This window comes from Chiloscyllium plagiosum, unplaced genomic scaffold (assembly GCF_037043375.1).
Source record: "Chiloscyllium plagiosum isolate Xiang-an unplaced genomic scaffold, Cpla_swu_hap1 HiC_scaffold_1, whole genome shotgun sequence".
Classification (NCBI taxonomy): Eukaryota; Metazoa; Chordata; class Chondrichthyes; order Orectolobiformes; family Hemiscylliidae; genus Chiloscyllium; species Chiloscyllium plagiosum.
Genome location: NW_028270139.1, coordinates 132,801,194 through 132,825,514, shown reverse-complemented (window position 1 = coordinate 132,825,514; position 24,321 = coordinate 132,801,194). Strand labels below are relative to the sequence as shown.

The 24,321-nt window shown below is 41.0% G+C and overlaps 1 protein-coding gene across 4 annotated transcripts in view; it reads right to left on the bottom strand.

Moving 5' to 3' along the window:
- Positions 1-24,321, bottom strand: part of zbtb7c (zinc finger and BTB domain containing 7C) — a 244,214-nt gene that overhangs the window by 171,894 nt on the left and 47,999 nt on the right. For 3 of the 4 annotated variants that reach the window (XM_087990814.1, XM_087990823.1, XM_087990830.1), the window contains exon 2: positions 15,261-15,504. The exons of the other annotated variant lie outside the window; for it this stretch is intronic. The gene's annotated coding sequence lies outside the window, so the exon portion shown is untranslated. The remainder of the gene's footprint in view (positions 1-15,260; positions 15,505-24,321) is intronic. 4 annotated transcript variants of the gene reach the window in all.

Sequence of the window (24,321 nt, the reverse complement as noted above, 5' to 3'; positions counted from 1 at the left end):
AAAATATGTAACATTTGGCTGTGAAATGGATACCTGAGTTGGTTGCTGTTTTGACAACAATTCAAATTTAGCCAGTTTAAATTATGCCCCAGGATACTCAAACCCAATTGAGTTTGAATTTATTGTTTTGCCTACCTCGAACCAATGAAACAATCTGATGTTGGGGGATATAAAAAAGGCAGACATTTTGAAAGTCAGACAGAGTAACTGCCATTGAGAAAGACCCAAGACATTGAAACACACTCTCTCACATATCTTCTCATATGAAACCTATTCGCAGTAAAAAGAAAGATGATGACCCAGGGAGGTCTTCAGCCAAAAGAGGAAAGTCATCAAAGACGACAGCCACTATATGGTTTTGAAATTAAGATGATGCAATTTTAATAAGAGTTTTATTGGAACAGTATACAGAACAACCTCGATTATCCGAACAAGACGGGTGGGGAGTATTTTGGTCGGATAACTGATTGTTTGGATAACTAATTTTATCATAAACAAAGGAAGGCATAATGATTATTCGAACCAAATCTTCTGTCCACTCAGGAGTGTCCTGTGTTCATCAGATGTCTTTCACCTCTTCAGCCTTTTAGATTGGGACAAGAATAAAGTAAAGGTTCATTAACTCATTCATGCAGTTGTATGTATGTGTGTGCACAGAGGTAGGAGTGTGTGAGTGAGTAAGTGAGAGAGAAGAGAGAGGGGAGAGAGAGAGATTAGTTAGTGTGGCATTGTAGATTGGGATAGATACTTAAGATTCTGGAAGAACTGGAAACGCTGGTGGCAACTCAGTTTTTCTTTGTGATGTTTGCTGTTGATGTTAATGCATGATCTTAAATACACTGTAGTTAGCTCCCACTCCATTTGTGTCAGGATGCTCGAAAAAAGGAATTGTTTTTGTCCTGGTGGATGTTCTGTTTGTGATTGTGGGTAAGCATCTGTGTGTGTGTGTGTTTTTATGTAGAGTTCATAACAATTTACGGGACCTTGAGATCTTGTTCAGATAATCCGAAATTCGGATAACCAAGATTGTTCTGTGTTGTTATAGAGTTGGAGGCAGATAATTACCAATTAAGAGAAAGGAGGGCTTAGAGTTATGAATAGTTGATGCTTAATGTTCACTTCAACTCGAGTTGAAGAATAAATTGATATTATTTTCTTTAAATAGTGGAATTTGAGAGTTCTCTGTCACTCATATTTTAACAGATTACAAGGCAAGGTGAGCTTTTCTGGGTGTTTGTTTTAATTAACAGAAAGGTTCACCATGTCGTCACAGATAGGAAAATAAAAACTGCACGCATTTAAGCATGTGCAGTCTTACTAAGGTTAGCTCCATTTCAACCTGTCATATCCTCCTTTTCAGGCCTGCCTAGTCATCAGCATTATCATCACCTTTTCCTAGCTGCTTTCAGTTCTGAAGGAGGACAATTGGACTTGACATGTCAACTGTGTTTTTTCTCCATCGATGCTCTGCCAGACCTGTTGAGTTTCTCCAGCAATTTCTGTTTGTTTCAGATCTTCAGCATCCTCAATTCTTTGGCTATTTTAGTGTTCAATTCACTGCCACATCTCTTTCAGGTATGGCCAGCTTAAATGTTCTGTCCTTCGTCCAACAAATTGGAAAAGAAATGCTTTTTTCTTGTTCGTTATAATTATATTTGTTTTCCCTTCTAATGTTTGAGAAGGTATTTGCTAAAACTTGCTTCCATAGCCACAACTCATTCCTCAGAGACAACGTCTGGCTCAAAGTTAATGTGGATTCCAACCGAAGATCTTCTTGTTTCCAATCCTCCGAGGATCACAAGTATCGCTGTGACGTACAATGCTCCTCCTACTGCATCCTGAGATCCACACTCAGTACCATGCACCACCATATGCACACTCTTGACCTCTCTTTGCATCAGTTGAGGCAGTGTTATCTCAAAGCTATCCTGTCCCCCAATTGCAATTCATTCTTCTGCTCGTTTGATGGCTTAACAAGAAACATTTTCTCTTCCTTTCAAACATTAAGGAGTGCCAACTGCAATAACTCTGGAAGTACCCACACCTGTTTAGAATGTTCCTCCTCTCCTGTTTCTTTCCCTCTGACTCTATCTTTTCTCCTAACCTCACCTTGTCAGGTATTTATTTACCTTCTGACCTTCCACACACTGCTAAACATTCTGTACTTGGTGAATATCTTAGTTTTATCCCACCTCAAATGAATTTCAGGCAAGACATCATTTTGAACTTTTGCCTTTGTGCCCATTACTTTGGGCAAGAGCCCTCTCCCTATTCCACAGACCGTTTCAAGAAAAGGTGATAGTTTCCCACTTTTTGCCTATAGACCAGTTATAGTTTGACCTGTGTAGGAGGGCAGTTGCTGGAATCAATCGTGAAAGGAGGAGATAACTGAATAGGAAACAGCTCAATTCACCAGTGTCAACACGGTTTCATGAAGTGCTTGACAATCTTGCTGGAGCTCTTTGAGGATGTAACCAACAAGGTAGATCATGCGTATTGGTGGATGTGGAATATATCTAGACTTCCAAGGTGCCACATAGAAGACTGAACCAGAAGTTAGATCCAAGGGGGTTAAGGGTAGAATACTGGCCTGGATAGAGGATTGGCTGGCTATAGAAAACACAGTCAGGATAACTGGGTCCTTCTTGGTGTCTTTGTGCATAAATTACAGGAAGTGAGTGTGCATATAATAAGAAAGGCAAATGGAATCCGAGCATTTATTGCAAAAGGATTGGATTATAAAAGTAATGCTCAAGGCTTGTATAAAAATTTTGTAGCTCGGGTGCCTGTTGCAGTTGTTGTGGGTATGTTTACAGAGTCAATCCAAATTCCCAGCTCAGAAACATAACATTTCTTTACCGTTGTTGAGAGTACAATTATCTAAAAGGTGTTGGTGAGACTACACCTGGAATATTGTGTCCAGTTTTTATCTTCTTACTTGGAGGATGTGTTGCCACTGGAAGTAGTTCAGAGAAGCAGTTGAATATCTTGGGTTTGCACTCGCTGGAGTTCAGAAGAATGAGGGAGGGATCTGATCGGAGGTAGATAAATGCTAAAGGGGAGTGATAAGGTGGATATTGAACAGATGCTCCCCCTTGTGTGACAGTCTTGAGCAAAATGGCATAGATAGAGTGAGATAGGTTCAAAATGGAGATGAGGAGAAACCACTTCTGAGGATTATGAAGCTGTGGAACTCTCTACCCCAGATTGCAATGGAGACAAAATTAATCAACAGATAGGTTTCTGATGAAAAAGTGAGATTAAAGGGCTTTGGGGAGCAGGAGGAAAGTGGGGTTGACACCAGGATAAGATCGGCCATGATCATGTTAAAATAGCAGAGTGCGATCAAAGGACTGAATTGCCTTTTCCTGCTCCTAATTCACATGTTCCAATGCTCATCCATCCCCAACATTCTCTCTCCACCTGGACCCCTCTGTAGCCTCTTACCTGTGTTCAACCGGCTCATTTAGAATTGTCGACCTGATGTCAGTCATAAAATTTCTATGCTCCTCTCAGTGATTCAAATCTATCTCCCTCTGAACTTAACTGCACTGTGCTCTCAGATCCAAAACTAATTTTGTAATTAAACCTGCTGACAAGGGTGCTGCTGTTGTCTATTGCATTAACCTCTACATTGCTTAGCCTAAGTGCCAGCTTTCAGATACCTCCCCCTTATCTCCTCTAACTGTGACCCCACCATCAAGGCAGGCTATTGTGTCCATGACTATCACACCTCATCTGAGGATCTCCCCCAACATACCCCTAAAGCCTCCCATCTCATAATCCCCCAACCCTGTACAGCCAATATCTATCTTCTTCCCAAAATCCATAAACAGGACTGCCTATGCAGACCCATTGTTTCTGCCTGTTTTCCCCATGGAACTTATTTTTTCCTACCACAACATTTTTTTCCTCTGCTTGTCCAGTCCCTTCCCACTTACATCTTCCCATTTTCTTCAGATCAAAGGTGCAGTCATGGTTATCCATACAGGCTCCAGTTATGCTTGTCTGTTTGCAGGGTACATGGCACATTCCCTATTCCAGTCGTACTCAGGTTCCTCTCCACAACTCTTTCCCCAATATATTGACGTCATCTGAATTGGAAAGATTGATCAATTGCTTCCAACTTCCATCCTTCCCTCACCTTCATCCAGTCCATCTGACTCCACCCTTTTCTTCCTCAACATCTGTTTCCATTTCTGGCCATTGATATCAGTTACAAACCCACTGACTCCCACAGTTAACTTGATTGTATATCCTCATATCCTGTTTGCTGTAAGAACATTCTCAGAATCAGTGTCCGCACGGCTCTCAGATATATCCACTTTCTTCCTCAACTGAGGATTCCCAGCTACATGGCTGCCAGGGTCTTCAGCCAAATCAAACGCATTTCCCACACTTCTGCCTCACCCCTGCCACAACAATAGGGTCCCCCTTGTCCTCATTTTCACCCCATAGCCTCTGCACCCAAATAATCATTGGCCTCACTTCTGCCAACTTCAGCAAACCGCCGCTACCAGAAACATGTTTTCCTTCCCTCTCTTCCCATGTCAGCATTCTGCAGGGACTATTTCCTCCAGGACAACCTGGTTCCCTCCTGCTCCACTTCCAATACCTCTACACTACATTCCCGTGCAATCACTAAATGTGCAATACTTGACTATTTACCTCCTCTTAGGCCCCAGATACCCTTCCAGGCAAAGCATCGACTAAACTGCACTTTATTCAATCAAGTCTACTATATTTGCGGTTCACAATGTGGTCTCCACTATACTGGGGAGAGGAAACATTGACTGAGTGATTGCTTTGCAGAACACCTATGTTCTGCCTGTAAAAATGACAATGAGCTCCCAGATTCCTGCCACTTCAACACACTACTCTATTCCCATGCCAATATTTCTGTCTATGGCTGGCTACATTGCTCCAGCAAGACTCAATGGCAGCTAGAGGAACAACACCTCATTTTTCATTTAGCCTTCAGTACTCAACATCAACTATTTCAGAGCATGAACACTTACTTCCATGTCTACTGCTTCCCCACAACCCAAGTCCTGTCATGAAATAGGTTGCTTTCAGCACAACCAACCCATTTTCAACTGTTCATAATCCCCTATCTATATTCTCTTCTTTCCCAATAAGAGCAGAAATTGCTGATGAAATTCAGAAGGTCTGAAGGGTTACTGCGCTTCAAACATCAACCCTGCTCTCTCTCTTCACACATGCTGCCAGACCTGTCAAGTTTCTCCAGCAAATTGTTTGCTTCAGATCTTCATTTTTCACAGTTATAGAATCATAGAGATGTACAGCATGGAAACAGACCCTTCGGTCCAACCCGTCTATGCCGACCAGATATCCCATCCCAACCCATATCCCTCCAAACCCTTCCTGTTCATATACCCATCCAAATGCCTCTTAAATGTTGCAATTGTACCAGCCGCCACCACTTCCGCTGGCAGCTCATTCCATACACTTACTACCCTCTGCATGAAAAAGTTGCCCCTTAGGTCTCTTTTATATCTTTCCCCTCTCACCCCAAACCTATGCCCTCTAGTTCTGGACTCCCCGACCCCAGGGAAAAAAGACTTTGTCTATTTATCCTATCCATGCCCCTCATAATTTTGTAAATCTCTGTAAGGTCACCCCTCAGCCTCTGACGCTCCAGGAAAAACAGCCCCAGCCTGTTCAGCATCTTCCCCAGAGCTCAAATCTTCCAACCCTGGCAATATCCTTGTAAATCTTTTATGAACCCTTTCAAGTTTCACAATATCTTTCAGATGATTTCATACTCAAAATCATTTGGTGAATTTATCCAATTATTTGATGGTGGGCTTTCTTACTTCTCAGATTTTAACTCTTCTTTGATCAGAATTGTCAAATTATTTCAATTTCTTCCAGAATAGGTTTATTTCCTGGTTCAAATTCAAGTTCTCAAACTCACACCAAGTCAAATCTTATTTGTCAGATATTGAGTTTGTTATCAAGTATATGTAGTGCTTTCACTGGACACAGGAGAAGCAGAACCCTCAGGCAATATTTGGACATCCCCCACAATAATAATGTCATCAACTGGTAGCCATATTTTCTTCTAAAGCATATCGCAATCTGTCATCAATGCTATAAGCAGCAAGGACTGTATGTTACAATAGCAACTGACATGGAATTTTACTATTTAACATTTTCCAGTTCTCTAAAATATAGTACAGGGCTCTCCAATCAAAAAAACTTAGCCCAAAAAGATTTGCTAATAGTGAATTCCTATTTTTAAAAAATTAATTTAAAGAATTTTTAATTTTATTGATGTGTACTGGAAAGTTTTTTCAGCAGCCTTATTCTTCGCTCTCAGAATTTACTTAAATCATAATAAAGTAATAATTTAAACAAAATTCTGTTCCACTAAGTTTATATTGTTACAGTATACTAACTTGATAGAACATAAAATTGCTGGCTTATTTAACCATTTCAAAACAGTAACTTGTAAGATAAATCTGTCAGGTAGGTTGCTTTATTGGAGACTTAACAGCAACTGATGTAAATGAATGTCGGAATCTAGCTGATACTTAAAACTAGAAATATTACAGAAGTAAATGAATACTGCTGTGGAACTCATGATCCACTTTCTTCCTTGGGATGTTTTACTGTGCAAACGAAATAAGTAATAATTCAGGCAACAGAACATGCACCGAGACACAATTTGATTTGCTCTTCATCACTTCACTTAAACTCAGTTTTTCCAGGGGAAATGATGCAGGTTGTAAACTCTATGATTATTATAGAATCATAGAATTGCTATAGTGTAATAAGCTGGCCATTCAACCCATTGAATCCACACCAACCCTCCAAAGAGCATCCCACCCAGACCCACCCTATCCTGTAATCCTGCATTTCCCATGACTAATCTACCTACAATGCACATCACTAGACACTCTGGACAATTTAGCATGGCCAATTCACATCTTTGGACTTATTAGTAATGAGAAAAATAAAAGTAGTGGTCACAGAGCACTTTCTTGGGCAATAATTCATAGCACTTAATACACTAGATTCTAGTTAGGCAGAATATGCATTTAAAACATATTTCTTGGTCCTATTCCTTTCTTCTCTGGCCTATCCTTTTTTTACTCTGTCTTTTTCTGGGCTCCATCTCTACCTATTCACTCACTCCTTTCATCTTGAAAGGGGTCTTGGGGCGGCACAGTGGTGAGCACTGCTGCCTCACAGCACTAGGGTCCCAGGCTGGATTCCAGCGTTGGGTGACTGACCGTGTGGAGTTTGCACATTGTGTTTGCGTGGGTTTCCTCCAGGTGCTCTGGTTTCCTCCCACAGTCCAAAGATGTGCAGGCCAGGTGAATTGGCTGTGCTAAATTGCTCATAGAGTTAGGTGCATTAGTCAGAGGGAAATGGGCCTGGGTGGGTTACTCTTCGGACGGTCGGTGTGGACTGGATGGGCTGAAGGGCCAGTTTCCACACTGTAGGGAATGTGAACACAGTCATCAGCTTAAATACCACCTTTTCTTAACTGCTTTCACTTAAGAACGGTCACTAGACTCAAATATTAACCGTTTTCTCTCCACTGATAATGCATTTCTCCAGCAATTTCTGGTTTTGTTTGTAGCCTTACCAACGTCATATATAACTGCGGTTAATCATCACTACTTCTGAACTCAAATCGTTTTGTATGAAGACCAACATATAATTATGACAGGACCTACAGCAGTCCACAAGACAGATCATTGCACCTTTTTGTTCACTTGTAGAGCAGTGAGGCAGGGTTTTTTTAAACAGCTTTTGATTTATTCACTTGTGGAAGGGGGGGGGGCATATTGGCTAGACAGCACTTATTGCCTGTCCCCATTAACCTTGAGAAGATGGTGGTGAGCTGCTGCCTTGAACCACTGCAGGCCAACTGCTGTGGAGCTGACCCACAATGCCTTTTGGAAGGATTTTGACCCAGCGACAGTGAAGGAACAATGGTATATTTCTAAGTGAGGATTGGTTAGTGGCTTGGAGTAGAACATGTAGGTGGTGTTGTTTTATATGTTGCCCTTGTCCTTCTAGATGGAAATGGTTACAGATTTGGAAGGAGCTGTCTAAAGATTTTTGGCAAATTCCTGTAGTGCATCTTGTAAATAAGTAGCAGCAGTGTGTACTGCGTGTCAGTGTGTACTGTCAGCAGTGTTGAAGGGAGTGGATGTTTGTAGTTGCAGTGCCAGTCAAGTGGGCTGCTTTGTCCAGACAACTGGGGAATATTTCAATCACTCTCCTGACTTAAGCCTTTTGATGGTGGACAGGCTTAGGGGAGTTACTTGCCACAGTATTCCTAGACTCTCTTGTAGCCAGTGTTTATGTAGCAAGTCCAGCTGAGTTTCCGGTCAAAGGTAACCACTATGATGTTGATAGTGGGGGATTCAGTGACGGTAGCACCTCTGAATGTCAAGGGGTGATGGTTAGATCGTCCCTTATTGAAGGCCAGTCACACAAATTTCTTAACCACAGAAAATGGCATCCAAAATGCCCATGAGGGTTCTTACAGGCTAGCACATTATCATTCCTCTTATGGGATGCTTTAGCAATTCAATGCGGCCCTTCAGAGTGCACTAGCAACTACAATTGCAATGCTGCTGCATGGACACTGCTCTCAAGACATGCATTTAGCTCGTGGAGATGATCAGGCTGCATTTCCAACTTGGCGAAAGTGAGGACTGCAGATGCTGGAGATTAGAATCAAGATTCGAGTGGTGCTGGAAATGCACAGCAGGTCAGGCAGCATCATAGTGCTCACTCACTCATCTGATGCTCACAGCACCCCTGCCATGTATTGCTTTGCCCTGTCTTTTCCCAATTCTCCACCTTAACCAGGTAAGCTCAACTTACTTCCATCTTGCCTTGCTATTTGGGAAGGGGATAACAGAGAGAGATAGTTATTGATCTTATCTGATCCTGTGCTCCTGGTTTTTAAATGCTGTACCATAATTAGAGCAAAGACTCTAAGAGACTATATCAGACATAACTAGATGCCTCCACTACATACAAAGCACTTAATCAATCCTTTTAACGATGGCTTCATTCTTTTCTTATGCCTCTCAAATGAATTCCTGCTGACTCCTGATTGACTGAAAGTAGTACTTTTTCATGCATAACAAACATCAGTTTTGTTCAGCAAATTCACCTTCTTCAGGAGGTAATATGGGGGTCAAAGCTACTCAATTACGATGAACCACATTAGCTGTATATAGTTTGTATTTGTTACAGTGTCATTTAGTTTGCAATTTTATATCATAAAATCAAAACAATTCAAATATTGGAAACATCCACTAATTTTAGAGTTGCATCATAATAAATCTATTTAGAAAACCTTAGATCCACAAGCTGAGCTGAAATAGAAAAAAAACTACGAACTGCAGATGCTGGAAAAACGCTCTGAAGGGTCACTGGACCCGAAACGTTAATTATGCTTTCTCTCCACAGATACTGCAAGACCTGCTGAGTTTTTCCAGCAACTTCTGTTTTTGTTTCTGAATTGAAATAATATTTATTTTCGCCATATTTGCAGATTTACTGAAATTGACCGAATAGTCTCTACATCTCAAAAAAAAAAATTGGGCTCTTATGGCACAGTGACAATGTCCCGATCTAAGTCAGAAAGTTTGGGTTCATGTCCCAGCTGCTGCAGATGTGACAAATTTCTGAACAAATTGATTAGAAAATACCTAAAATCAACAGCAAGCAGCTATCCTAATGGGTGTGGCTAATTGGCATTAATTTGGCTATTGTACTTATTTAAACAACATAAGATATGATTCATTGGATGTGTAGGAGTATTATGGAGAGGCTGGAACAGCAGAAGAGGGAGTTTTTACATTGCAACATACTGGTACCATATAGTACTCAAGAATCACCACTATCAGTGCTTGGCATTCATCACCCCTAGAGTACAGTATTGAAAATAAATATGCAATCCTATCAATATTTACATGTAGTCCAAAACTTAGCCCTCAGAAGAATGCAGAACAACTGTCAAGCCAGCATTTCTATTTTATTTATAAAATAAATGTCCTGTTTCGAATCACAGATGTTTAGTTCAAGACATGAATATACAATGACCTGATATTGACTCTCAATTTAACTAATTCACCTTGAGGTATCAGAGGCAACAAGTCAACAAAAAAAAAAATTCACATGAATTCATTGACCTTCCATTTACTTCAACACAGGAAAATAAAATCATGTCCCAATACAAAATCTGTAACACTTTGGGTATATTACCAATCAATTGAATCCAGCCAACAAAATTCCTTTCCCTTCTATTAATAATTAATTGAAAAGATCTGATGCAGGCAGCACCAGATGCTGAAAGCATAGATGTTGTAAGAATAAATTCAACTATTGAACATTTTATCTGCTTCCCTCAGTAATTTTCTCCAATTCCTTCTTTCCTGAAGGTTGTGACTCCTGGTTGGCATTTAGTTTGTATCATAGTCCATCACATCTTCAAAAACAAAAAAAGAGAAACTGTTGGAAATACCTTGGTGCCTCTGTTCAATCTGAAATGTTAACTCTGTTTCTCCCTCTACAGATGCTGTCAGACCAGTTGAGTATTTTCATCATTTTCTTATTTTATTTCAAATTGCTGCATTTACAATATTTTCCCCTGAAAATGCGAGAAAAATTTCACTTCTGATAACATTTTCCTGTTTAAAAGGAGAATGTTGCCATACACTTTGAAACCGGGAATGCAATTGCACATGCATTTCTGTCAGAGGTAACTTGATAGCTGTCATAATCAGGTATTCTGGCTAGTTTTATTTTGCTTAATTTATAGATGGCAAGAACAATTTATACAAACACTACTTTTATCAATGTTGAGATTAATTAGCTTAGCTTGGATAGGCATAAAACTTTGAGAACTCTTAGATTAATTGACTTAGCTGCTCATTGAATATTTTTGATGACTTATTAACAAATGCAACATTTGTTTATGCCTAAATCCTGGACTTCAAGTAGCATTTCCTCAAATAACTGAGACTAAGTCATTTTAAAGAATTTAATTCAATTTTTAAAAGCTCCTTTAAGAGGACTGAGTCAATATATTAAGAAAATACTAACAGATATTGGATTATAGGGCATTAATGTTATTAGGGTTTTTGAAAAACTGCTAAGAGCTGAAATATCTATTATCGAGACTGAACTGGACTGGTGATAAAATTGCATAAACAAAAATAAAATACACAAACTACAATCCTTAGTGAAAGAAAATAGAGGATGGTTTGTGAAAGGGCAGGTTATTGGTGTTTCATGTATGTATCTACCACCAATTTAAAACGTCAACAAGTATTTTCTCATATTTTCACTAATGATGAAATGTGTTTTTACCATAATGATACTCCACGATTTACAATCAATCAGTCAATTACTCAAATATTTTCATAAAGGAAACAAATCTCATTCACTATTGGGAATTAAACCAATTTACATCCTGTACTGAGTACAGGATGACACAATGAATGTTTGACTTCAGATTTTTTTTTTTGGCTGCTGCTAGAGCTGTAGATCTTGAATATCTATATTTAACCCAGGTCATCTTTTGCTGTTCAAAATGATTTAAATTTCCCAGGCAATTTTTGATTTTAATTTTACAATGTTAATTATGCAGAGTTATTTAGCTTATGAAAATAATCAGTCTGCACTGGAATTGAAAGCTCACCACTAGAACCTACTAGTAGAAGCACAATATGAAAAACACTCAACATGACCTGTTAAATATGTCGCTCATCTTAACAATTGTCAGTCTTGGTTCCATTAGTAGCACATTCAACTCTGAATCAAAAGACCTTGAATTTAAAATATAGATGGAGGGTGATAAGGTAAAATCCAGTACCTATGTCTTGTGTTTAAACAAAAGGAAACTACAATGGGTTTAGGGTGGAAGAATAGATGGTGGGATAACTGAGGAACAGTGAAGGACTTTCAAAGTGATTTTTGACATGCTCAGCAAACGAATATACCAATAAAAAGGAAGGAAAAGGGATAATCAGTTGTGGATAAGTAAGGAAGTAAAAGGAGGGTGCTGGTGGAGGTTGTTTTTCAGACTGGAGACCTGTGATCAGTGGTGTGCCACAAGGATAGGTGCTGGGTCCACTGCTTTTTGTCATTTATATAAATGACTTGGATCGGAGTACAGGAGGTATAGTTAATAAATTTGTAGATGACACCAAAGTTGGTGGTGTAGTGGATAGCAAATAAGGTTAGTTCTGTGTAGCTAATATACCCAAATAGCTAGCTTTCCCTATACTCTATCTGACCTAACCTTGCTAACTAGTCTGCCCTGCAGAAATTTGTCGAACTCCTTGCTGAAGTCTATATAGATCATGTTCGTGGCTCACCTTCATCAATCCTCTTCATCAATTCTTCAAAAAAAAAACTCAATCAAGTTAGTGAGACATGATTTCCCATACACAAAGCCATATTGACTATCCCTAAAGTCCTTGCCTTTCCAAATACATGTAAATCCAGTCCCTCAGGATCCCCCTCCAATAACTTGCTTACTACTTGATGTCAAGCTCATTGGTCTATAGCACATGTTTTTTTTTACCATCTTTCTTAATTTGATGAACATTAAGACCTTCGGAAACACCAAAGATCATAGGCAACTTGGTGTGCATCTCCACTCAAGGTAACAGGACATGGTTAAGTGGTTAAGAAAGCATATGGTATACCTGCTTAAGAACAGAAAGGTTATTCTAGAACTGTGTAAAACAACTAGAGCATAGTGTGCAGTTCTGGACTCCACAGAAAAGGCAGTTGTATCAGCATTGGAGAGAGTGCAGTGTTGACTTAGGAGGCTGCTGCATTGCCTGGAGTTTCAGTTTTGAAGAGAGATTGGATAGACTGGAGTAGTTTTCCCTACGCAGCAGAAGAAATTAAGAAGGGACATGATTCAGGTGTATAAACTTGAGGGGAACAGATAGGGTGGATAAGAACATAATTTTCATTTTGATGAAAGGATCAATGACTAGGGACACAGATTTATGGTAAGGGGCAGAAGGTTTAGAGGAGTGTGAGGAAAAGCTATTTCACTCAGAGAGCAGTGGAATTCATTGTTTCTGCCTCTATCACATTTTCATGCAGTCATAACATTTAAGAAGTATATCAAAGTATATTCGCATCACAAGTATATAAGGCCATGGACCATGTGCTGGAAAATGGAATTAGAATAATTAGATAGCTGTTTTTGACTAGTGTGGAAGCAAATCAGCCAAAAGGCCTTCTTCTGTGATGTAGATCATTTCCACAGTTTACCCATGAGTTCCATACCTACAGCTTAGTTAGGTCATTGGTACACACTATCATCCCCCATTGAAGCCAGAGTAATGGCAACCAGTGAACCCACAGTAACCCATACCTTCTAATGTCTTATTATTTTCCACCCCTACAGTTGATTTTCTCCCTTCACAATTATTGTTCTTCTCCGAAGCCCAGAACAATATGTCCAAATTCCACAAATAACTTCTCTTAATTATCCACCACAGCACAGATAAACTTCCTTAACTTTTCTGGGGTATCTGCTCACTAAGTTCAAGGGTGGTAGAGATAAACTAAGGAATACAGGCCACAGTCTCTCATTAGGAAACTAATAGGAAACTATTAGCCATGTGGTTGACAGGAAGGAAGAAGCCCGTAGGTTACAGGAGGATAGATTGCTCAAATAAGCAGACAAGTGGCAGATGGAATTTAACCCTGAAAAGTGATAAGAGAGTATGCAATGTGATAAGGGAGTATTCAATGAATAGCAAGACATGAGCAAGCTCATAGGAACAGAGGGATCATGGGGTACATATCTACAGATACCTGAAGGCATAGGACAGGTTAATTGGGTCGTTAAGGTGACATTTGGGACATTTTGTATTTAATCAGTAGTGACATAGATTATAAAAGCAGAGAGGTTATATTGGACCTTTACAAAACTTTGATTAGGCCACAGTTGGGAATAGAGAGCGCAGTTCTGGTTATTGCATTACAAGAAGAACATGACCTGAAATGCAGGGAAGATCCATCAAAACGTGGGGGCCTAGTGATATTATTGCTAGACAGAGACCTAGGTAATGATCTAGGAAGCAAGTCTCAAATTCTGCCATGGCACACTGAAATTTGATTTGAATAAAAATCTAGAAATCTGGTGAAACAGTTGTCGATTGTACACACCTAGTTCGCTAAAGAAAGCTGCTGTCCTTACCTAGTCTGGCCTACGTGTGACTCCAGACACATGGCAATGTGGTTAACTCTCAATTGCCCTCTGGACAGCTAGGAATGGGGAATAAGTGCTGGCGCAGATCCCTGGAATGAATTTTTAAAAAGTGGCTTGGTATGCAGCATTTTAGCTATGGAGGGGGGCTGGACAAGCACAGGTTGTTTTCTTTACAGCAGAGAAGGCAGAGAGGGGACCTGTTTGAGGACTTAAGATTACGAGAAGCATGGACAAGGGAGACAGAAAACAGCTGTTATTAAACCTTTTAAGGGGAGCAAAGTGGTAGAATTATGATATTTAGAAGGGATTTGAGGAAAGAGTTTTCACACAGTGTGGGAATCAGGAATGTACTGCCTAAGAGGGTAGTTGAGGCAAGAAATGTCAACTTTTAAAATGTATTTCAATTAGTACGTGAAATGTCAATGTTCACAGTTACGCGCCCCGTGCATAAAACGTGGGATAAGTGTAGAATTAGAGTAGCTTCATCAGTACAGCCATAATGGGCCAAAAAGGGTCTCTTCTGTACTGTATGATTCTGTGGAACTGACCGTGGCCACCCTTCTGACTGACTTGAAAGGACTTCCCTGACTGGCTTTCCACTAATCCTCGGACTGGTTGTACTGGAGCTACAGGCTTGTCACTGCCCACTTCTACAGACCGTAAGGAGAAGGAACTCCTAACACTGAATGCCTCAAGTGGCTGACTAAGTGTGTCCAAGCCCTAGTACTAAGATTGTGAAATGCCCTTGACCGATTGCATGTCCTTCAACCAAGTAGTCCACAATGTGCTTGCTGCATAAGCTGCTTCCACATGGTACAGGTGTATAGCAATAATGTCTACCCCTTAAACGTTTATTGCTGGTTAAGTTTTTAGCAAGGCAAGGCTGAAGTATTGTGAGCCTCTAAATTACAAATGAGACATCAATGCACAAAAACAAACAAGGTAGAGATGTTGAGCATTCAAGTCAGCACATAGTCAGTGAGTGCTAAGAGAACAAGCTAAGAACACCGACATGTACCCTTATTCCAAATCATGTGCCTGTCTGCGCACAAAACTGCTCGGCCTCGGCATCGAAATGGACGGTGCTGGTGAGCAGTATGGAAGTGATGTCGTCTGTAGCTGGTGCCAAATCCATGGGCAGAAGGGCAGGCAGTTGCTGCCCATTGAGCATACCCTGAGGTTTTCAGGCACACCAGCAAGTTGTCGCCACCCACTCAGACTTTCATGTTGGGAATTGTCGTCATCTAGTTTCCCTCCATTACCTGGGAAAATAATAACTTACATATAAGTTTGATATTAAGCAATGATAACTTGTTAATTCATGCAAATGGGCCACTTACTACTCATGAGCATGATTCTCATCTAGCCATTAAAACCATATTCAGAAAATTGGATTTTGTTGTTTCTCAAAGTCAAAAATCTCATTTCTCTGTTCGCCATACTTTCCAACTGATTCATTGTTGCTGCGTCATTGAAGGGCCTAGATATTTCTGCCCAAAAATTGATTCTAATTTCATAATGGAGTTTAAGAATAGACTGAAGTAGCACATTGCATTTTATTTTTAACCTTTGTAGTGGATAAGCAAAGAGATAGAGGAGTGCTTTGTGTAGCTCATGATAAAAATACGCAGATAGAAACATGTGTACGGTACTATAAAATGTTTTGACTTAAGCAGCAAAGTATATTTCAAGTTATGACATGACTGAGATAGAAGGAGACCTTTGTCCAGTCCAACTACTCCAAAAGGCATAACCTAAATTCATTTTACTTAGTTACCAGTATGGTCACTCATATGTTTTTGTTAAAGAAACCTGATAGCTTTTTTTAATCACTTATATAAAAAAAAATTCACTGAAGATGCAAACCCAGGAGGAAAACTCAGTGAAACTTACAAATGATATGTTAGTCCTTTTCATTTTAAAACTTCAAACTGGAACTCCAATATGCACTTTACTTTCATTTCAAAGCATTAGCTTTTTCAAAAATAAACTGTTTATCCCCCTTTGGAAAACTGATGAACATACTTGTTTATACTGTCGTATTACAAACTGCTTTACTCTTCTAAATAACCCAACATATATTAAAAAACTAAACACACATCACCAAGTAAAGGGAGGAATTAAAAACTTCTCTCTGCAGAGATTCACTTTAGGAAAAGAAAAATGAGTTTGGCTAATACATTTTAGTACTTGAAAACAAAAAAGGATTATGTTTGAGATGGTTACCAGTTTGAAATTCAAAGACAGTAACAAAGATGGATGTGAGCAAACACATGTCCATGCCTCCAGTATAATTGCAAGACTGGGTCAGGGCTCGAGACGTCTTCAGAAACTAGGTTCGGAGGGTGGGGGGAGAGAAGAGCATTGACAGAAGACTGGGAAGGCTTTCCCTTCCATAACTTTCATTTTTTTCAGTTGAGCACCAATCTCCAAACTAAAAGCTGCAACTGGATAGTGGTAAGCCCAAGCAAGGTGTCAAGCATTAAACCAATTATCACAAGGCATGTGAATTTGAAGAAATGACTTGTTAAAAAGATAATCATCTATTCGTTGACCTCTTTATAAAAAGGTCTACAAGCCTTCAAATTTAAGTCCATAAAAGTTATTAAATAGGAACCAGAGAGGAAGGTAAAATTAGATCAGCCATGATTTTATTGAATAGTGGAGCAGGCTCAAAGGCCCAAGTGACCTACTCTTGTTCCTTGTTTGTATGTTCATGTAATAGTTGAATGATTTCATAAGACCATAGGAACAAAAGTAAACCATTCAGATCAAGTCATTTCAACTCTTCAATAAGATCTTGGCTGACCTGATATTCTACCTTTTCCCCATAATCCTTGGCTCCTTTACTGATTAGAGGCTGAGATAGACAGATTTTTAATGTACTTAACAATGCAGCCTCACATATTTAAATTATGTGATTACATTGAAAATGTATTTTGATCCTGGGATTTCCCTTTCTCTGTAGGTACTATCAACGCTCCAATCTTCCCCTTTCAGCATCCATCACTGATGATCTTAGGCAACCTAAAAACAAAACAGGTCTTTAACCATGAAGGTTATCACTGCCTAGCCAAAGCCTGTGCTAAGCTTTGATTATACTTTGATTTTTCAGCAAGGGTCACTGGTTAGAAATCAAGTACCTCTTCCAATAAGACAAGTAATGGAGGAGGGCTTCTGAGATCGGGGGATCTTTCACTTTTCATTTCTTTTCCTTGACTCTCTTCTCTCATTTAACATACTTCTGGGTAAAGAACTTGATCACACCAACAGCAAGTAAGCCCAGCAGCACTTGTAGAAGCAATGGAGGTGGGTATGGGTTCCCAGTGGCTTCAGTTTTATTGAGGCAGTCCTAGTGCCAACTCATGGCTGCTACTGCAGAGTCAAGTTTGGGCTCCCAATGGTGGCTGTGTCCAGCACAGATTCAAGGTAGTGGCAGTGAAGGCTAATTTGGTACGAGACCCGGCAGCATCAGCAATGGCTGCATAGGCAAGGCAGCCTGAAGTGGACTGGGCAGCAGAGTAGAGTTTTGGCCGGTGCAGTATCAGCTTGCATTGGTAGCGTCTCTATTGTTGAGGTTCAGTAAGGACGCAGTGTCAAGGGCATCAATGGAGGCGAGATGACACCTAAGAATGGCAACTTTCATTCCAGTGGCTGCAGCACAGCAAAGGAGACTCACGCTTGGCCAACAGGCCCATAACGGAACACTTAAAAATGAAGAAATAAAGTCTGCCCAACTTTACAGTCCTTGTTCTGCCTTTATGTTCTATGTTTTGGTTTGTTTTGCAGGGTTTTAAAATAACACCATGGAGTGGCGATACAAAAATACAGTAAAGAATACTGTGTAGTAATTAGATACACATGATAATAAATAAATCAAATATGATTGTCTCCACTCCTGCCCAAGAACGACTACAAATTCCATTGATACTAAAGTACTCAGATTTAAATAAGACTTTTCATGATCCTACATGACTTAAATCTAAATGAGCCAAAGTCCTTTTTGATGTGTAGTCACTGATGGCTATATGGACTTCAGTAAGGCATTCCACAAGGTTTCTCATAGGACACTGGTTAACAAGGTTCAATTGTATGGAATACAGGGAGAACTAGCAATTTGGATACAGAACTGGCTCAAAGGTAGAAGACAGAGGGTAGTGGTAGTGGTGGTGGAGGGTTGCTTTTCAGACTGTGACCAATGGTGGGCCACAAGGATCGGTGCTGGGTCCACTGCTTTTCATCATTTATATAAATGATTTGGATGTGAGCACAAGAGGTATAGTTAGCAAGTTTGCAGATGACACCAAAATTGGAGGTGTAGTGGACAGCAAAGAAGGTGATCTCAGAGAGCAATGGGATCTTGATCAGATAGGCCAATGATCCAAGGAATGGCAGATGGCGTTTAGATAAATGCAAGGTGCTGCATTTTGGAAAAGCAAATCTTAGCAGGATTAATACACTTAATGGTAAGGTCCTAGAGAGTGTTGCTGAACCAAAAGACCTTGAGAGTGCAGGTTCATAGCTCCTTGAAAGTGGAGTCGCTGGTAGATAGGATTGTGAAGACATTTGGTACACTTTCCTTTATTAGTCAGAGCATTGAGTGTAGGAGTTGGGAGTTCATGTTGCAGCTGTACAGGACATTGGTTAGGCCACTGTTGGAATATTACATGCAATTCTGGTCTCCTTCCTATTGGAAGGATGTTGTAAAACATGAAAGGGTTCAGAAAAGATTTACAAGGATGTTGCCATCTAGCTGGGTATATGAATAGGAAGCGTTTAGAGGGATATGAGCCAAGTGCTAGCAAATAGGACTAGATTAGGTTGTGATTTTAGAGTTCAAGTACTATTAGAGTGGAACTAAAATTTAGAATCTCATGATTCATACAAATTTTTTTATATTTACTCAAGCTACGGGCATCATGTCTAGGCCAGCATTTATTGCCCAACCCCAATTACCCAGAGGGCAGTTAATAGTTAACCACATGACTCCAACCAGCAGGTAAGGATGGCAATTTCCTTTCCCAAAAAAGGACTCAGTGAACCAGACAGGTTTTCCCTGATAATTGACAATAGATTCATGGTCATTTTTTGACTTTTTTTTAATTGAATTCATCTGGAATTAAGTTCCATCATCTGCTGTAGTGGGATTCAAACACACATCCCCAGAACATACCTGGGTCCCTGGATTAACAGTCCAACAATAATGCCATGAAGCTGTCACTACATAGTATCTAACAACTGAGCCATAGTTAATACACAAAACGTACACAGTATATTTGTAATTTTTTTGCATTAATATATTTGACAAGATACTTGCAAGAAACTGAGAAGTTAATTGTATTTCTCAGTTCCTTCTCAATTTGTGATCAACCAAAAGATCAAACTTGCAATGTTTTGTACTGTATGGTTTAATGCATTTTCTTTCAATTTGTTCCTTAGATATAGGCTTTACTGTCTAGGCCGGCATCCATTGCCCATCTTTAACTACTGTGGAGTGTAGTGGGAGGCAATGGCCTAGTGATATTATTGGTGGACGATTATTCCAGAAACTCAGCTAATGATCTGGGGACCTGCGTTCAAATCCTGCCACAGCAGATGATGGAATTTGAAGTCAATAATAAAAAGAAACATGGAATTAAGAACCTACTGATGGCTATGAAATCAAGGTTGATTGTTGGAAAAAACCCACCTGGTTCACTAATGACCTTTAGGGAAGGAAATCTGACATCCTCACCAGGTCTAGCCTGCATGTGACTCCAGCAGCGTTAGTGACTCTCATCTCAATTGCCCTTTGAAATGGCCTAGCAGTCTCTACAAAGTCTCAAAAGAATGGAAATCAGATGGATTACCTAGTATCAACCTACGCACAGAAAAGACAATGGCAGAAGCAGCCTCCTACAGTCCTCCTCACTAACATCTGGAGGCTAGTGCCAAAATTGGGAGACTGTCTCAGACTAGTCAAGCAACAGCTTGACACTGTCAATCATGCTTTCTGAATTATACTCATGTCCCAGACACCACCATCACCATCTCAGGTGATGCCCTGTCCCACTGGAAGGACAGACTCAACAAAAAAGTGGTAGCACAGTGATATACAGTTCTAAGCATCCTCAGCATTGACTCTGGACCCCATGAAGTATTGTGGCTTTAGGTCAAATATGGGCAAGGAAACCTCCTGATTACCATGTACCATCCTCCCTCAACTGATGAATCAGTATTTCCACGCTAAGTAATGCTTAGAGTAAGCATGAGGATGGCAAGGGCACAAAATGTACACTGGGTGAGGGATTTCAAATGTCCACCACCAAAAATGGCTTGGCAGCGGTACAATTGATTAAGCTAGTCGGGTCCTCAAGGACAGAGCTGTCACACTGGGTCGGCAGCAGATGGTTGGGGTTTGGGTGGGTGGGGGAAGGATGAGGAGCCAAGAAGGAAAAACCAAACTTCATCTCTATCAATCTGCCAAATGCATCTGTCCATGATAGTATCATTAAGACTGACCACCGCATAGTCCTTTGAGACAAAGTCCTGCCTTCATATTAACAATAACCTCCATCATATTGTATGGCATCACCACCAAGCTGTGCGGCATCAGTAGCAGAATTGTACTTCAGCATTATCTGTAACCTCAGTCTGGCATATCATCCATTCAACCATTACCATAAAGTCAGGAGATCAACCCCAGTTCAAATGGAGAATGTAAGAGGGTATGCCAGAAGCAGTGCCAAGCATGAAGTATCAACCTGGTGAAACCACCAAACAGCATAAGCAAGTCAAAGCTAGCGATCCCACAGACAATGGCTCAGATCCAAGCTCTGCAGTCTTGTCACATCCAATTATGAACGGTGGACAATTAAACAACTCAAATCTATTCAATTTCCACCACCAGGAAGAAAGGAAACACCTGAGTGGCCAGTGACATAAATACCTTTCTCAAACGGGCAATGCTGCATCAAAGGTGAAGGGAGGGCATGGATTAAAATCAAAATACAGTTGGAGGGGGAAATTAAAGAACTCCAATACCTGCAGTGCCTACCTCTCTCTGAACAGCTCAAGGGAGGTGGTCGACACCGCGTACTCCTTTCCCAGTCTCTGACGCAGCCGCGGAAGAGGGGCAGGCAATCAGACAGAACGACACCCTCTATGGCCCGCTGCCTGTACCTGATTAAATAACTTATTGGAAGGAGCGGCTCCACAAACGTCTCCATCCTCAATGATGGAAGAGCCCAGCATATCATGCAAAGAATAAGGCAGAAGCATTTGCAGCAATCTTCAGGCAGAAGTGTGAGTGGATGATCCATTTTGACCTCTTTCCAGTTGTCCCCAGCATTACAGATACCACTCTTCAGCCATTTCGATTCATTCTAAGTGATAGCAAGAAACAGTTGGAGACACTACATATTGCAAAGGCAACAGGCCCTGACACATTGAATTGAATTTATTGTCACGTGTACTGAGGCACAGTGAAAAGCTTTGTCTCGTGAGCAATACAGGCAGATCACTTAGTTAAGTAGAATAGATAAGTAAATCATAGGTAAGCAGCAACAAAAACAAAGACACAGGTACAGGCGAATGTGAAGAGTTTGAGTGCCCATTCAGTATCCTAACAACAGTAGGATAGAAACGGTTTCAAAACCAGCTGGTGCGTGTGTTCAGGCTTCTGTACCTTATCCCTGATGGTAGAGGTTGTAGAAAAATATTGCCAGGTTGGGATGGATCTTTGAGAATGCTGGTGGCCTTTCCTTGACAGCGGGCCTGGGAGATGGATTCTATAGATGGGAGGTTGGCCTTTGTCCAAGCCGCGTTCACCACTCTCTATAACCATCTCCAAACTCGAATGGTACAGTTGCCATACCAGGTAGCGATACATGCAGACAGAATGCTCTCGATGGCGCACCTTTGGCAAGGGCATTCGCTGTCATGCCAAATTTCCTCAGCTGCCTGAGGAAGAAGAGACATTGTTGGGCCTTTGTAACCAGTGCGTCCACATGAAGATCTAAAAAAGCTTGTCAGGGATGACCACTCCCAGGAGCTCGACAATCTCCATTCGTTCCACATCTGTACTGTTAATGTGTAGGGGGTGCATGAGTCACATCCCGCAGAAAGTCAATAGTGAATTCCGTGGCTTTGCCAGCATTGAGAGCTAGGCTGTTCTCATTGCACTATTTATCCAGGTCATAGAGTCATAGAGATGTACAGAATGGAAACAGACCCTTCGGTCCAACTTATCCATGCCGACCAGATATCCCAACCCAATCTAGTCACACCTGCCAGCACACGGCCCATATCCCTCCAAACCCTTCCTATCCGTATACCCATCCAAATGCCTCTTAAATATTGCAATTGTACCAGCTTCCACCACTTTCTCTGGCAGCTCATTCCATACACGTACCACCCTCTGCGTGAAAAAGTTGCCCCTTAGGTCTCTTTTATATCTTTCCCCTCTCACCCTAAACCTATGCCCTCTAGTTCTGGACTCCCTGAGCCCAGGGAAAAGACTTTGTCTAATTACCCTATCCAGGCCCCTCAATTTTGTAAACATCTAGAAGGTCACCCCTCAGCCTCCAACACTCCAGGGAAAACAGCCAGAGCCTGTTCAACGTCTCCCTATAGCTCAAATCCTCCAACCCTGACAACATTCTTGTAAATCTTTTCTGAACCCTTTCAAGCTTCACAACATCTTTCCAATAGGAGGAGACCAGAATTGCACGCAATATTCCAACAGTGGCCTATCCAATATCCTGTAGAGCTACAACATGACCTCCCAACTCCTGTACTCAATACTCTGACCAATAAAGGAAAGCATACCAAACGCCGCCTTTACTATCCTATCTAGCTGTGACTCCACTTTCAAGGAATTATGAACCTACACTCCATTAAGTGTATAAGTCCTGCTAAGATTTGCTTTCCCAAAATGCAGCACCTCGCATTTATCTGAATTAAACTCCATCTGTCACTTCTCAGCCCATTAGCCCATCTGGTCAAGATCCTGTTGTAATCGGAGGTAACCCTCATCGCTGTCCACTACACCTCCAATTTTGGTGTCATCTGCCTTTCCAAATACACGTACATCCTGTCCCTCAGGATTCCCTCCAAAAACTTGCCCACCACTGACGTCAGGCTCGCTGGTCTATAGTTCCCTGGCTGCTCCTTACCACCCTTCTTAAAACAGTGACACCACATTAGCCAACCTCCAGTCTTCCGACACCTCACTTGTGACTATCGATAACACAAATATCTCAGCAAGAGGCCCAGCAATCATTTGCCTAGCTTCCCACAGAGTTCTCGGGTACACCTGATCAGGTCCTGGGGATTTATCCACCTTTACCCATTTCAAGACATCCAGCACTCCCTCCTCTGTAATATGGACATTTTGCAAGATGTCACCATCTATTTCTCTACAGTCTATATGATTAGATTAGATTACACAGTGTGGAAACAGGCCCTTCGGCCCAACAAGTCCACACCGACCCGCCGAAGTGCAACCCACCCAGACCCATTCCCCTACATTTACTCCTTCACCTAACACTACGGGCAATTTAGCCAGGCCAATTCACCTCACCTGCATGTTTTTGGACTGTGGGAGGAAACCAGAGCACCTGAAGGAAACCTACGTAGACACGGGGAGAATGTGCAAACTCCACTGTAGCCTGAGGTGAGAATTGAACTCGGGTCTCTGGCGCTTTGAAGCAGCAGTGCTAACCACTGTGCCACCGTGCCGCCCACTAATCTTCCAGGTCCTTTTCCGCAGTAAATAAATGAGTTTTTTGCATCAGTATTATCTCCCCCATTTTCTGCGGCTCCACACAAAGGCTGCCTTGCTGACCTTGGAGGTGCCATATTCTCTCCCTAGTTACCCTTTTGTCCTTTTTGTATTTGTAAAAACTCTTTGGATTCTCCTTAATTCTATTTGCCAAAGCTATCTCATGTTCTCTTTTTGCCCTCCTGATTTCTCTCTTAAGTATACTCCTACTGCCTTTATACTCTCCTAAGGATTCACTCAATCTATCCTGTCTATGCTTCCTTTTCTTTTAACCAAACCCTCAATTTCTTTAGTCATTCAGCATTCCCTATACCTA